The sequence below is a fragment of the Nycticebus coucang genome, chromosome 7 (assembly GCF_027406575.1).
Source record: "Nycticebus coucang isolate mNycCou1 chromosome 7, mNycCou1.pri, whole genome shotgun sequence".
In the NCBI taxonomy this organism is placed as follows: domain Eukaryota; kingdom Metazoa; phylum Chordata; class Mammalia; order Primates; family Lorisidae; genus Nycticebus; species Nycticebus coucang.
The window spans coordinates 5,551,262-5,568,156 of NC_069786.1; the positions used below are offsets into that span (position 1 = coordinate 5,551,262).

Sequence of the window (16,895 nt, forward strand, 5' to 3'; positions counted from 1 at the left end):
ACACTTTGGGAGGCCAAGGAGAGCAGAATACCTGAGCTCACAAGTTCAAAACCTGAGCTAGAGTGAGACCCCGCCTCTGAAAAATACCTGGGCATTGTGGCAGGTGCCTGTAGTCCCAGTTACTCGGGAGGCTTCAGCAAGAGAATCGCTTCAGCCTAAGGAGTCTCAGGTTGCTGTGAGTGCTGACACCACGGTACTCTACCAGGGGCAACAAAGGGAGACTCGGTCTCAAAACAAAACAAACAACAACAAAAAACACATTGTTTCCTAGAGAGCGGAAATGTGTGAAACAATGTGCCCTTGGAAAAAGCATGCACGTGTTCCTGGGACCCGCAGCCAGTGGCAAGGCTGCGGCCCTGTGGCCTCCTGCCTCTCGGACACGTCACAGGTGCCAAGTCTCTGCTGGGATCTGGGGCACAATTGAGAACATCAAGGGAAATGCTGAGCCTGGAGATGGATGGTTAATGCCACTAAAGGGGTGAAGCAAGGGTTTGAAATGAAAAGTGTCCTGTGAGTTGAACCAGAGCACGAAGACAGGGTTGCACAAGGTGACAAAGGAACAGCGGGTGGAAGATGAGGGAGGATGGGTGGCAGATGGACACTGCCCGGCATGGACAGAGCAGGACTCCACTCAGGTAAGGAGGGCCTGGGTCCCCTCGTGGATGGCGCGTCCACACCCACCGCGGGAGAATGCTGCCCAGCTGCAGTCTGTTGTCCCCATCATGTCTCCAGGAGACGCAAGGGGCCCCCTGGACTATCCAGGCAGTGAGCACTACCTTCTGGACTCAAATCAGAAGGCTGGGCCACATCCTGATATACAGTGAAAACAACTCAGTGCTAAAGACATAATTAAGAGGAAGCAATCACCTTCCATGACTTTTGAGGGAACTTAGAATTTTGAACAACCACCAGCTGTTTACATTTTCCTTAGAGGTCTGACTTCGTGGCCTGCAGCATCCCTGCTTCAACCAGCACCCTCCACTTCAAAGAGTGATATCTCCAAATGCATCCCCAAGGGCCCCAGTGTCACCCCAGCTGTTAACGGCTCCTTCAGGCTCATGGTTCCAAGTCCAGCCCTGACCAAAGTGCCAGGTCCCTGTTAACCCCCAGGCTTCAGCATTCACGTGGCCTCATTTTCCCAGAGAGACATTCAAGAATCACCCACAAGTCCCCAGACACCAGCTTCTCCTACATGCGCCCTCTGGACATGGTCTTCCCTCCTCCAGGGGGGAAACATCCCCCCTCACCCATCACCATGACTACAGAAGAAGCTTAGAGGTACCATCCACACCCCTGCTCGGTCCCCCAGAACACAAATCGTTCCCGCCTGGGCCACACCACACCCTTGGACAGTCAGTTGGTTTCCCCAGAGGGGAGAACCGCCTGAGGGAAGACAGTGCCACAGCACCTGCACGTCCCACTTCATAGCGGAGTGTCCCTCCACCGACCTGCACACAGGAACGTGGAGGTGGGAGGGAGGGAGATAACATCTCAGTGTCTTCAGACCAGCGGAGCCTCTGAAGTCTCTGCAAAAGCAAAGAGCCACCATCCTTTGCATGTTTATCCCACCTTGTAAATGCACCAAGTGCTGGTTACCCAAGATCACCCTCTGAGTGTGACAACACCAGCACAAAGGTTGGAAAGAATACACAGAGGCACAGGAAGGTGTAATAATAGTTTAATTGTCATTTTAAAATACAACATTGTGAACAGTACCGTTGTCTGTTTTTCATGTCTGTGCCATAACTCCACATCACTCCTCTGAGCCCAATACTTCAGTGACAAAGGGATGTTTCAGAGACTGTGCACAGAAACGTCTCATTTCTACAAAGACAAAGCTCTTTTTCCACTTTTGGTAATGATTTGGGGGCACAATAGAAGTCAAAATGTTTTAATATGAAGAACAAACAGATTCATATACATTCACAAATGTTTCCTTCTTGTCCAGTTCCAACACCTTACTTTTAGGGCATGGTAAAATTTCTCAGCATATAACAGATCTGAAAGGAAAAACACATCAGAACACGTTTAAATCAACAAGAAAAACAGCTGAACGTCCCCACTCTCTTACTCTCAGAATACGTACTTAATGTGTCAACACGTCAAGGTCATTTTTACCTAGATTAGCTTGGAATTATTCTTGGGTACCCGAATGACTATTCAGCATGCTTTGCCTGAGATGAAGCCAGGTCTGCTCGCAGAGGAAATGCCTCCAGTGGGTCAACGGCAGGTGTCACGGGCACAGGGCCTCGGAGAAGCCAGCTGCCATCACCCCTCCTGCAAGGTTGGGGAGGCTGGACTTGCCACCATTTCAGTAAAGGAGCTGGTCTGTGTGCTTCAGAGGGCACTAAGGTGTTTTCAGAAACTTGGGTATTTTCCAAATGTTCCCTGAATACTAGCCTGGTGAAGGATTTTGATATTAGCATGCGAACCAGGCAGCTCAAGGCAAGACCCCCTGAAACGCCAGGTCCTTAGCAAGAACCTAAAGTCGACATCGATGGGCAAACTTGCTTATTTAGGGTTATAGATCCAGAGAACAGTCATGGAGTTCACTTAACTGTGGCCATCTGTAAATGCATTCTAACTGTAATGCGCTATACAAAAAGGACTTTTGTTTATTGGAGAAATCTTAGAAGAAACATCATAATTTTTTTATTTCTTATAAAATTATTCTTAATAAAAAGATGAAAACATGGGCGGCGCCTGTGGCTCAGTGAGTAGGGCGCCGGCCCCATATGCCGAGGGTGGTGGGTTCAAACCCAGCCCCGGCCAAACTGCAACAAAAAAAAAAATAGCCGGGCGTTGTGGCAGGCGCCTGTAGTCCCAGCTGCTCGGGAGGCTGAGGCAAGAGAATCGCGTAAGCCCAAGAGTTAGAGGTTGCTGTGAGCCGTGTGACGCCACAGCACTCTACCCGAGGGCAGTACAGTGAGACTCTGTCTCTACAAAAAAAAAAAAAAAAAAGATGAAAACATGTCCATACTTCTGCATTCATTCTCTTTGTGAAAGAGATCACAGACTTTTCTTTGCATTGAAAACTATGACAAAGTATAGAATGCCCAAATGTCCCTCTGAAGGGCCTCCTGACCACCACTAACGTGTTCCTGCTGCAAGACAGCCCTAGAGTTTGGCCTGTTGCCCCCTCCTCGGCCCCCGGAGTTACCCCCTGGAGACCAAAGAGCCCGTGCGCTGCTGAGAGCCTCTCCTTACCCTTTCTGTTCCATCCTGAACAGCAGGAGTAAGAAATCCTCTATATCTTGACTGCCCAGATTTCTCTGCAGAGGTCACCTAGTCTTACACATTAAAAGTGGGGCACAGGTGGCGTCAGGACACATAACTAAAATTGGAAAGTATAACATGTTCCAGCGTCTGCTAAGAAATAGACTCGGGCTTCTCCAGCGGATGCCAGGTGGGTTCTGGACAAATACGAAGTGGAAGACCCAGGGCCATGTGGGAAAACAATCTTTTCTAAAATTGGGGGGGATTTTGTTTGTTTTTGACAACTACTTACTATTTTCCAGGGAGGTCAGTGTGAGTGTCACCTCTGGACACAGCTGACATTTGGCCCCTTCTCAGTACTGGCGTAGGGCCCTCTAGTGGCTTCCTCTGGAATTTGCTATTTCACTTGTTTCTGCGTGTGGCTGTACTGGTCGCGTCCAGTGCCTCTCCCTTAACTTAGAGCCTTTAGTGAAACCTCAGTGACCTTCCTCTCTAGATAGCATCCTGCCTTTTGGATAAACGAGAGTATTATCCAAATCTCAAAAAATAAAGCTGCAGACAGGCGCAACATGAAGGGGAGCGTGCATTCTGAACCACCCTACGGAGGTGCCAAGACACAAGTAACTCACGAAAAGTAGAACCTAAACCCTACACTCGGAAGATACTGTAGATAGTTAATGTGCGCTTTACGTCAAATATTTTAAAAATAGCACCTTTTCCCAACATTTGAGGAATAATAAAATAGGGACTGTGTTACAGCCTGGACTGTGAACATCTATGTACCCAATAAGGGCCCTTGTAACTCAGCCACACTCTTGGAATTCCATGTCCTACAGCCAGCACTGAGGCTTCTAAAGCCTTGGTGTGCTTGATAAAGAAATTTAACTTTACACAGAATCACATTTGAAAAAATATATACAGGGTGGCGCCTGTGGCTCAGTCAGTAGGGCGCCAGCCCCATATACCGAGGGTGGCAGGTTCAAACCCAGCCCCGGCCGAACTGCAACCAAAAATATAGCCGGGCATTGTGGCAGGTGCCTGTAGTCCCAGCTGCTCGGGAGGCTGAGGCAGGAGAATCACGGAAGCCCAAGAGCTGGAGGTTGCTGTGAGTCCTGTGACGTCGTGGCACTCTACCGAGGGCGGTAAAGTGAGACTCTGTCTCTACAAAAAAAAAAAAAAAAAAGAAAAGAAAAGAAAAAGAAAAAATATATACAAATAATTTCACAACACCTCAACAACCAAATACAATGGGACCAAAGAGTCTTAGGGAATAAATGGTGGAAAAATATAACTTTTCACTTAAAAAAAAAATAGAGTGAGTCTGAGGCCAGGCACAGTGGCTCTCACCTACCTATAATCCCAGCACTCTGGGAGGCTGAGGCAGGTGGTTGCTTGAGCTCAGGAGTTCAAGACCAGCCTGAGCAATAGCAAGACCCTGTCTCTACTAAAAGTAGTAAAAATTAGCCAGGTGTTATGGCAGGCACCTGTAGTCCCAGTTATTTGAAAGGCTGAGGGAAGAGGATTGGTTGAACCCAGGAGTTTGAGGTTGCTGTGAGCTGTGATGCACAGCACTCTGGCCTGGGACAACAGAGTGAGACTCTGTCTCAAAAATAAATTAATGAATGAATGAGTCAGAAATCTGGTTCTCAGATACTTCACTTGCATTTAAGTCTTTTAGCAGTGGCTGGATCTAACAGGTAGACCATCTTAAGAAGGAAGAACTATAGCATAAATAATTATTTCGTGGGGTAAAAGTATTCCTTTAGAAAAATTGATAATTGTTTTTGGCAGCACCTGTAGCTCAGTGGGTAGCGTGCCAGCCACATACACCAGTGCTGGTGGGTTCGACCCCGGCCCAGGCCAGCTAAACAACAATGAGAACTGCAACAAAAAAACAGCCAGCTGTTGTGACAGGCCCCTGTAGTCTCAGCTACTTGGGAGGCTGAGGCAAGAGAATCACTTAAGCCCAAGAGTTGGAGGTTGCTGTGAGCTGTGACACCACGGCACTCTACCCAGGGCAACACAGTGAGACTCTGTCTCAAAAAAAGTTATCATTTTTTTTTTTAATTCTGAAGTTGAAATAACAATGAAATGCTGGTAATCAGAGCATTCCGTTGCTCGTCCATCCTGGACGGGAAGCAGACCTGAGACAGGGATGGATGTGTCATGTTTCTGAGTCTCCCTGCACCTGCCCCTGGAGGCCTCACTTCCTATCTGCAGCTGGACATGCACGATTCTCCAAATGCCCTGCAGGAGCCAGGGTAGCCTCGGTCCCCTCTCTGACAGTCCATGTCCTGGTTGGGGCTGAGCACTGCCATACTGTCCCCACACCTGCCCTCGCATGGCTGTCTGCAACTTGCCACCTTCCTGGCTCCTGTGCCCCTGCCCAGGATGCCCCCCTGCAACACAAATCCACCCTCCACTCTATAGCCCACAGCGCTTCCAAAAATGCCACTCTGACCAAAGGAATTCTAGCTTGAAAAACTCCTCAGGGGTTCTCAAGGCCTTACAGACTCCAAATCCCTGCTGTGGTTGACAGTGGCCGGGACCCGCCCTCACGCCACTGGCCCAAAGAGGTTGGTTCTTTTGCACCAAACTGCTTCCTACCCACGAGCACCTGAGCCTGCACATCCACCACCCAGGACAGCTGCACCCAGCTCTGGACCTGGATCACAGCGGGCACGTGGCAAGCATTTGCTGAATCAATGAACATGAACTTCACAAATATACTAAATTTGTTATTGTTCAAAACACGTTTTTATGTAACTCCGAAATATAATGAAATTCTTCAATTTCTCATCTTATGCTTATACCTTTTCCATGAAATGATTTACTTCAAAAACTTTAGCTAAATTCTAGAAATAAAAAGCCATGGCTGTTATAAGTATATATTTCACCTGCCACAAAACAGTGTAGATAAAATCACCTTTAACTCTGCAAATATGATTCTTTCTTGGTAATATACACAACATGAATGGTATTTATTTATTTTTATAGAGATAGGCTCTGGCTCCGTCACCAGGCTGGAACTCCTGGGCTCGAGTGGATTTTTAACAATTTATAGAATGGGCATATCTTTTTTTTTTTTTTTTTAAAAAAAAAAGGATATATTTCCAATGTTCAGTGATAACCTTTAGAATCCAAAGATAGGGATAAATAAGGATATATTTTCTGGGGACAGTTATCATATTAAAACTTGTCATTACTCTTGTAGGTATTTTCATAAATACCTTACCTAAAGCATGGAAATAAATAGAAGTATAAAGATAATGTTAAACAACATATTTTGCTTGAATGAGAAATGTGAGTCAAACTCAATATCTTAAAGGTTTAATTTCAGAATTTTTAATACAAAATTACAAAATAATAAACCTTGTTCTACTATTGTGAATTTTGTCAGTTTCTAGACTTGAGATGGATGCAGTGACAAATTAAGAAAACAAATTAGGATGATCTGAGAAAAAAAAAAGAAAAGAAAAGAAAAAAAATCATTAGAAAAATTCCTGGCATCACCAGTGGTTTAGATGACCAAGTGGTCAGGACATGCACTTACAGCCAAGGTCAGGCACAAGGTGTCCCAAGAATGTATCCAAGGCAACGGGTATTGTCATCTGCAAAACCAAACAGTAAAATATTAACCACAAATCGGTGCTTTAATGGGAACAACAATCTGAAATCACAATGGGCTGTTAAAAAATTTTCATAATTTGAGGTGAAATGGAGCTGAGAAGACCTGGCAAATGCCAAATGTCTCCACAAGTGAGGTCTTGGTGGTTTTTGTGCCTGCAGCCCCGATTCATGGTTGCTGCAGCCATCGGCCCCCCCACCTCAGGGATGCTGGCCAGACAGCAGGCTCGCTTTTCTGCCATGTCCGCTTTGCCTCCTGCAAGGGTGTCCCCAGATGCTCTCCTTGGTGAGTCTTCTCCTGTAGAACTACTGGAAGCCTCAGGTCTCCCTGCCCCACACGAATACCACAGAGCTTCATCCTGGCATGTCCAGTTTCTTATCGTGTGTGTTTGTCTTTTCTCAGTGGATGACGACGCTGGCGACACTACACTTACAGCTAGAAACCTTACGGGGCCGACTGAACACAGAATATCGAGGCTGAAGCTGTTCCTACCACTCACAGGAGAGGCCCCCACCTGCCTTCCCCCCACCCTTCGTGTTGTTTTCTCTTCTTTCTAATGGAAAATAAAACAGCACTTGGAGCACAGCAGGCAAGGCTCCAGGCACCAGTGTCTGGGAGGGGCGGGTGCGGACAAAGAGGGACCCACATGCAGAAGAGTGTCTGTCTGACACATATTTGCTCTGACTTAGGTCAGAATGCTCTACAATTGCCCTCTGCCTCTTCCTGGCTCACCAATCACTTAAAATCAAAAAAGCCTTCATTTTGCGATTGTCTGTCTTAGTGTATTTATTCTATGATTACTTATTAGTTATCCCTTTTCCAACTAGAAAAAGAGCTATTTTGGAAAGAACCCTGTTTTACTAATCTTTGTCATCCCAGTGCCTGGCTCCGGGCAAGTTTATAGGGAAGATTTGCTAAACAGACATGTGACCAAGAGGAAGCCGTCAGAAATGACACGCAGACACACACGGGTGGTCACTCGCCACCGTAACTGCAAAGGACAACACGTGTCTGAATGCAAAATGGGGATCCAGGGAAACCAGCACACGACAGGGACGTCGGTCTGTTCCTCGGAAAGCGGCTGAGGCCACACGTCCAGGACTTTGCCGGAAAAGCTCAACAATGCAGGTAAATAAGGAACACACAGAGATACATTTACACATGCAAAGATGTTTACACACAGATACATTTACACAAATGCAGATACATTTACATATAGATAACTTACACACGTGCAGATACATTTATACACACAGATACATTTACACGAGGATATATGTACATACACAGATACATTTACACACAGATACATTTACACACATGTAGATACATTTACACACACACAGATACATTTACACACAGAGAGACATTTATACATGCAGATACATTTACGCACAGAGACATTTACACAGAGAGACATTTACACACGCAGATACATTTACACATGCAGATACATTTACACACAGAGAGACATTTATACACGCAGATACATTTACACACGCAGAGACATTTACACACATAGATACATTTACACACAGAGAGACATTTACACATGCAGATACATTTACATACACAGACATTTATACACGCAAATACATTTACACACATAGATATATTTACGCACAGAGACATTTATATATGCAGATACATTTACACAGACGCAGCTATATTTACACACTCAGATACATTTACACACGTGGATACATTTACACACACATGTGCACATACACACAGAAACGAGAGAGAGACTCACTCCACACCTGAGAGAGAAGCTGCCCCTCAAAAATGGAGAGTTGCACAACACACACAGTTAATTCAAACTACCTGTCCTGTCACTCCACCCACACTGCACTGGACCGAGACCTCAGGGTGGAGAAGGAGTCATGCCTTGATTCTTAGCAATGGGAACCTGAGCTATCAGCCCATCTAAGCCCCTCCAAGGTGCAACTCTGCGTCAGGCGCATCCTCCTGAGCCCCACTCTGCTCTGCAGAGCCCCATGGTGACCTTTACCTGACTGAAATCCCTCTGAATTCTTCACACCTAGACAGAACAAGCCCCTCACATCGTTCCTCCTCCACCACGGCACAGCTCAGAGGCTCTTTCTCTAATTGGCTCTGCCTCAAGCCCACCACTGGAGCACAAGGAGCCATACCACTTCAAAGAAAGAAGGGGTCCATGAGGCACCCACATCTCAGAGTGTGTCAGTAGGAAGGGCTGTGACTCTAAGCTGCTGTCACCCCAAAGAGCAGGCAGGTACCTCCCTTCGGGGACCCAGTGGAGCTCAGTTCAGAGGCTCTCACCCCACGGGAGAGGCCTGACACATGCCAAGGTCACCACATTGCACCTCAGTAGATGAGTGAGGAAGCAGGCCACCCAGAGACGGGGGGCGGTGGGGATGAGAGGAAGGCAATGGGCTAAAGCCACCCCTTTGTGATCAGAGGCAGGCAGCAGAACTTCGTGGGGCATCAGAGAGCCAACTCCCCATGAAACTACAAAGTTTGAGCATGTACAGATGGAAAAGACTAAGGACTCTCCAAAAACAGCAATGCCACATCTCTGCAAAGTGAGGGAAGGTCAGACCTCAGGGCTATGCACCTAAAGACGGAGAACTGGGCTGATATGCGGGGACGCTGCTGACACAGGACAAGCCAGATTTGGTGAGTGATGGTCACCCAGTCCTTGTGCAGGAAGAAGCTGAATCTGCCAACACTTACGTTCACACCCAGAAAAAATCATTCTCGTTTTAGAGTTTAGATTTCCCGTAAATCATTTTGTTGTGGCCAAAATACAGAGGGACATGGCTGAACCGGCCTATGTCACTTCACACCAAAAAGCCAACACTCCCATGTGACAGCTCCAGTTCTGAACTGCTTATCTCAGATGCCCTGATAGCAGCCTGACCAGAGATCTCTATTCTCCTGGCACTAGACACCTGGACAAAAGAAAACATTTCTATTATTTATTTACCTTTTTTTTTTTTGAGGCAGAGTCTCAAGCTATTGTCCTGGGTAGAGTGTCGTGGCATCATAGCTCACAGCCACCTTCAACTTTGGGGCTCAAGCGATCCTCTTGCCCCAGTTTTTCTATTTTTAGTAGAGACGAGGTCTTGCTTTTGCTTGGGCTGATCTCTAACTCATGAGCTCAAGAGATCCACCCACCTGGGATTACAGATGTGAGCCACCGCACCAGCCTGAAAACATTTCTATCAGCGACCGCATGTCCTTTGAAAATCAGCTTCCTCCCCACGCCCAGGGAGGAAAGCCCTGTGTTCTGACCGTGGCGTTAACATCAGCCCATTGTACTCAGCTGGGGCACCTGAAAGGCTGCAGTGCTCTTTCTATCCGTGTAAAGCGTATCTTTAACATTCTCCATATACAAATGTGTTCATAATAGCGACCTCTAAGATTCAGATCTAGGTGGTTCAAATCCTCCAGTTTCTAAAGTTTGCCAGTTTAAGTGGAATGGACACACTCTTTGAAGACCCTGCATCCTGCCCGGAAAGGAGTGCCCACACCCATCTCAGACTATCCACTCCCAAGGATGCGATGGATGGCAGAGCACAGGCCTTGGGCAGCCCTTGTCTACTATCCACAGCCTTCTTCTCTGCCCCTCTCAGCCAGTGTCAACCATTTCACTCTACGTGGGCTTTGGACAACTCGTCCCTCTGCATGGTTGTTGGTTTTGTCTGTCACACTGCTATTTGTCTAACTGGACCATGATGGCCTCAGGCCCTTCCCTGAAGCAAACCCTAACACCAGGGAGGGAGAAGCTGCCAGGACTTCGGGGTGGAGATCAGTGATGGTAAGAGAACCACAGGAGAGCAGTGAGCCCACGCCACCTTCACCGCAGAGAGGGAAGACAGCAGCCTGCCCCTGTCTTGCCAGGGCAGGGATGTGCAGATCCCAGCCACACTGTGTCTCCTGCAGACAAGTGGACCTCCCCACGCCTTCCCTGGGAAGATGCACTTAGGCAAAATTACCTGAACTTAAGCCTGGTGGAGTCGGTAACTAAGTTCTTATCAATTTGGTGAATTATTTTTGGCCTCCTATTGATCATATCAATACATAGTGTTTCCAAGACTCTGCCTGCCTGAGATCAAGACAGCCCAGAAGTGTGTGCTCCCACTTAACGGGCACAGGTAGAAGTGTGTGGCACACCTTTGGGTGCAGGACACAACTACAAGATGGACTCTACCTAATAAACACAAATATTGTGACCTGGTTGTTTCTACCCTCACATTAACCTGAAATAAAGATAAAAAAAAAAAAAAAAAAAAAGACAGCCCAGAAGGTTTCTGCCTGCCCACAACACACTGATCCAGAGTCAGGGGAGAAAGCTCCAGGGACTGGCCCAAAGCTGTCAGCTGAGCTCAGCATGGCTAATCTTCCCCGACCACGTTGCTAAAAGTCAAACAAGAAAAACACCAGAGTCACCCTTACGGTTTCTGTGTGTCCTCATGGAGCATAATCATTCCTGGAGAATGAAATGGGCCATTTTCCTTGCTCTTCTCTGAGCATTTTCCAAAATATATTATATTTCACAGCTGGCAGCTTATAATCTTCACGTCCTGGAAAAATCTGCAAATCCATGCGCTTGATCCTTCTCACACCTCTACCATCAAGGGTAACCATGGCTTCTTAAGACACCCTCACTAGAACTATGCTACGAGGGACACTGAAATTGGTATTAATTATCTAGGGACACAGTGCATACCACAGAAACAGGAGCTGAGGCAGGACTTCGGTTTCCACTCCAGATCTGACACTCGGAAGGTGACCCTTGGAATGTCATTTTGCCTATGAAGCCTGTATAGTAGAATGTCAGGACACTGAGTGGTCACTCCACCTGCTCTCAGTGGTCTCACTGAGCAGCCACGTGGACAAGAGACAGATGGACCGTGGCCTCACTCTTGTGGGAGTCTCCAGTCTGCAGACAGACCCCATTCAGCCTCTGGAGCCCCAAACTCCAACCCCACACACCAAGAGGAGAAACACCAGCCCTGCCCTTGGTGCCCGCAACACTCAGGCGGCCACTCCCTCGTGTCTGCTGAAGATGGCTTGAGGGAATTTGTGGTTCCTTCGATGGCAGTGGCACCTAAACTCGGGGTGATCCCAGGTCCTGGTGAGTCAGCATAATCCCAGCTAATGTCCAGACAACATCATTACTAGGCTTTCTCAACGGTGCCCTGATCTAATTGATAAGGGAGAGGGTCAGGCCAGCGCTCTGACCCTCAGGCCATCCTCTACTCCACCCAAGATCAGCAGAGATAGGGTGCGTGAAAGAGGTCTGAAAACTGTCATATCTAAGTTCTATTTAGAGCAAATAACAAAGGGCTTCAGTCAGATAATAAATCAACCAACACTGCTGAAGGAGAGAATGTTGTCTTTAAAGCCAGTGAGGGGCTTCAGGACAGTCTGTGAGACACGGTGCACAGAATCCACATGGTCTCTGGGTCAACATCAGTGCTCGCTCAATATTATATCTTATTATCTCCCATCACAATTGGTCCCTGTGGAGCTCAAAACATTTTTAAACACGTTTTATATTTCAAAAACAAATAAGTAAACAACTCACAAGACAGAGAAAAGTTATACCATTACATAAATACTTGAATAATTGTATAATTTATCTTTTGCTTGAAATATATGTATGTATACACATATGTAGACTTATTTGTTAACGATTGAAATATCAAGCAACTTAACTATCAACAGTGAAAATGTTGAACAAAGTCCACAAGCGGGTTTTGCTGCCCTGCACTTGGCAGGGACGCCACATGACACCTCTTTTCTGACTTTGTGGCCAGTGATCAGTGGTTGTGCTCTAGGCTGCCATCAGGCTACTTCACCCTGAGCCAAAGGAGGAGTCCTCAGTCTGACGTCTGTCCTCGCTGCACAAGACGCAGGAGTGGTGCCCATCAGGGTGAAAGAACGGGGTATGGAAGGAACATAAACGCTACTCGACTCCATGGACGTGATCACACAAAGAAAACTCTGGAAAAGAGTCACAGGATCCCACATAAAATAAGCCACAGTCCCACAGACAAGAGGGGTGACTAAACCCTGGCACGAAAAACTCACCTTCAAAGCCAGGAATGGTTTCCGGCACGAGTCGGGGACACAGAGCTCCTCTCAGCCCCTATCCAGAGAGGGAGAGCGTTAGATCCCAGTGGCTGAGTGAGAATTCTCTATAACGTAAGATGCTGGTGAAACCTTACTTGTGGCGTTACGGCGGGATGTGGCGTACGCAGACCCACGGGTGCTGGTGCTGCTCAGCTTGGCACAATCATGTCAAGCTGAAAACCATGACAGAGAGAAGTTTCTGAGCTCTGACCAGGGAGACGTGCAGGGCTGCGTGAGACCCTGTGTGAAGGGGTGAAATCCTCCTGTGAGCGGCATGTTTCCCACGAAATGCTCTTAACGCTATGAAAGAACAACACTCATGTGACTCGTGTGAAAAAGCCAGTGTGACAACAGTGAAGGGGAGGCCCAGGTGTGCCGTGCGCCTCCACACAGGAGACCAGAGAATGTGTTTAACAGAACTGACCTTCCCAGCCAGCGGCCTCCTCCCAGGGCAATGTCAGACAGGGGCATGAAGGGCCCGTCCCACTCTCCGTCCACATGTCCATCCAGCTCCCAGAGTCCAGGACCGCTGCTCTAATTGCTCTTCTGTGGCACCAGCTTGTCACTGGATGCATCAGATTGGAGGGTTTGGAATGCAGATAATACAAAATAAGGCACTGAATACTTTTTCAGCAGGTAAGATAAAATCTCAAACAGTGATGACTTTAAGTGATAGGTGAACTGTGTCTCTTTTGAATTAACTAAATATTTCCCACTTGATTAGGAACACGACCTAGAACAAAGCAGTTGATTAAACGTAAAAAGTATAAACTGTGTTTAAATATCACAGGTCATTTCACTTAGGAGACCTCAACTTGATCATGAGGACAAATTACCTTGCCTTTCTGCCAAGAGGAATGCGTGTGAACAGCTCAGTGAGCGCGGTACAGGGAGGACGGGCCTCTGTGACTGCCGGCCCTGCGGCCAACGGTGGCAGGGCGGGAGAGCAAACTAGTAAGATGTTCACTGAGATTTGTTTGCAGGAAAACATCCCAACCTAATGCAAACAGAATCACAAGACAGACACCCAAGTCCACCCAAGTCCTCGTGTTTCCTCCTTCAGCATCCGGAGCAGGTGTGCACAGTGCTCTAGCCTCAGTCCGTGCTGGGAGGAGAAAGCCCTGCTTGGAGAAAGCCTGAGGCAATTCATCCGACTGACCAGAGCAAAGCAGGACAAGGGTGGAGAGGGCAGAGGTCAGATGCTCTTTCTGTAAAGAGGAAGAAGGCAAATACTCCAGGCTCCTGGTCCTCCTCCCCGGTTGCAGGAGGAAAGCATCTGCACCCCCACAAACCATGCAGATAAAGCCCTATCATGGCCGTGCCTGATAGGGCTTTATTTCAAACTGGGCAGTGGGACGCAGCAACTCATTGGCCTGGACAGGCCAGGATGGGGGTGTGGGGAGGAGGGAGAAGACCCTGCATGACCAAGCATACCCCCTCCTGGGGCCCCCGCAGGCTCGTCAGTGCCTGGGGCTTCTCCCAGGGGCTCTGAGAGTATCTTCAGAAGCCCTGGGTATGGAACCCACAAGACACACCAGCAGTCAACATGAGCACCTGGGCGCACACGAAGGGATGGCACGGTGCCTCTGTTCACTCACGTTCTAGGTGAGGACAGGTTCTCACTGCCTACCACACTTGACACCCCCAGGCCCTGGGTGCTGCCTGGTCCCTGGGTGTTGCTCAGCACCAGGGCACGTCTAGCATTCCTCAACCTCATCACCACATCACACAGCCCTGCGGCGACCCCGATGTGGCCCTGCCTTGGAAAGCTGCTCCTTGGCCTCATGGATTAATTCAGGATTTCCTTGGAGACCTTAGATCAGCACCACTGATCTGTCTCTCTCCCTGAAACTCCAGAGTCATGATCCCAACACACAAGCAGCACGTGAGTCTCCTTCCCATGTTCTTCAGCCTGTTCACACACATTCCTCCTCATCAACCTGCAGGACGCCCAGGGGCTGGACTGCATCCTGCAGGGGACCACACAACAGGTGGCTTATTATTTCTTTTTAACTCTTTTCCACCAATGATTTTGTTCAAAACCTCAAAGTCCATGCAGGTCACTCCTGACTATTCACACACAGGGAGAGTCAGTGGCACTGGTCTTTTAGTAAAATGATCCAAAGCTCCCCGGGAAAGACATCAGTGTGTACTGGGAGGAACACAGGCCTCGGGGTCCCAGGGATGCCTCATCCAGCCTCCAGCATGAATGAGCTGCGGGAAGACGGGAGTGGCCTGTAGCCCAGAACTGGGATTCTTCATCTGCAAACCTGAGACATGGTCGCGGGACCTCCCTTGCTGCAGAGGTTAGTAGGGGTAGGTCCGTACATCCCCAGCACACAAGCTCTGGATGGGCTGAGATCCTTCTGAACACCTGCCACTTGAGTGCAGGCAGAGGAGGCTGGACACCGGAAAACTGGCCTGAAGACATCTCTTCCTGCAGACAGAAGCCCCTCCAGAGACCCGGCACCCTGACCACAGGGATCCCTCCCGGCACCAGCCAGGCAGCATTTGCTGTTGGGCATCTTTTGTCCCCAAAATGGTACAGAATCCTTTTCCTAAAACAGGATTCCCAAAGAGTATTTTTGGTCTTCTATTTTTAATTCCTGAAACAGAAGACTGTGGGGAGGGATTTAAGCTGGTCAGAGATGGAAGGAGGACAGGGGGTGCCCGAGGTCGGTGGTGATTGAGAGCAGGGATTGTAAAGCAGAAGCTTTGGGGAGGACACAGTGCAGCCCAATGTGCGATGTCCCCCAACTGGGACCGGAGCACTCTGGGCAGCTCCCCGTGCAGCGCACAGTGAATGGCTGGAGGTCTGGACCAGCAAGCAAAGTCTGTGAATAGCCCAAAGGCCACTTCTTCCCTTAAAGTCACACGTCTCAACTTGGGTCACTCCAAGAACTAGTGTTGAATTTAGAATGTGTTTATGTATCTAACGCCACATACTGAGGAAGAGGAAAGAGCAAGAAACTTCCATGATGAGATGCACAAAGCCCAGGTAAGGAGCCCCTCTCCCCCACCAATTCCCGTCTTCTCATCACTCTGTGCACCAGAGCTGGGTCACCTGTCTGGGCTCCCTGCAGAGGGTTCTGCCTGCAGGTGACCCTGAGGAAAACAACCACAGAACACATTATATTTTTGCTATATGACACTTTTTTTGTTTGACTGAGGACTCAAAATCAAAAGTCTTTAAGACCCGACCCCCATCCCACCCAGGAATTTCTGAAGGAAATGAAGCATCATGGCTGGAAATTGGGAAGGAATTTTTCTGAGGTCCCTCAAATGACACACTGAGGGGGGTGGTGGTTGCAAAGCCACACCCACTCAAACAGATGTGTTATAAATCCATCTCCAACAGACATCATTAGCAGACAGGAGTTGGCGATCACCAGCAAAACGGCTCAGCCCCGAGTCTTCAGGCTGTGTATGTATTTACAGGCACGTGTATGTGTACCTATGTGTTTAAATGAACTGTGAGTAACCAATTAAAGATATTTTAAGGGCAGTGCCTGCGGCGCAGTGGGTAGGGTGCCAGCCCCATATACTGAGGATGGTGGGTTTAAACCCAGCCCCAGCCAGCTAAAACAGCAGCGGCAACTGCAACAACAACAACAATAAATAAATAAATAATAATAAAGATATTTTAAAACTGAAAGTTTGCTGAATGTAAGTCTTTAGCTCGGTGATACTGACCACATGGCCAATGCAGTGAAGAAATCCTCTTTTTAGTGTAAGGAACTACCTAAAACTCTCTTTGAGAAATGAATTACTCCACTCCTTTCCACTGTATGTAATCAAGTATGCAAAAACACAGGTGCCTTCCCGGAAACCGATGTCAAACACAATCTCCCATGAAGGCATTTTGAAAAGACTAATGGGCCTCGGATGTTATTTCTCTAATTTAGATGATAATCTACAGAATGACCAC

General features: G+C 47.9%; 1 protein-coding gene and 1 long non-coding RNA gene across 3 annotated transcripts in view; both read right to left on the reverse strand.

Annotated features, from left to right (window-relative positions):
* Positions 1–16,895, reverse strand: part of DLGAP2 (DLG associated protein 2) — a 594,688-nt gene that overhangs the window by 433,232 nt on the left and 144,561 nt on the right. The window lies entirely within an intron of this gene.
* LOC128590727 (uncharacterized) lies at positions 1,683–12,978 on the reverse strand. The gene is made up of 3 exons (XR_008381321.1): positions 12,926–12,978; positions 6,770–6,827; positions 1,683–2,000 (listed from the first exon to the last, which is right to left on the reverse strand). It is a non-coding gene; the product is annotated as an uncharacterized LOC128590727 (long non-coding RNA).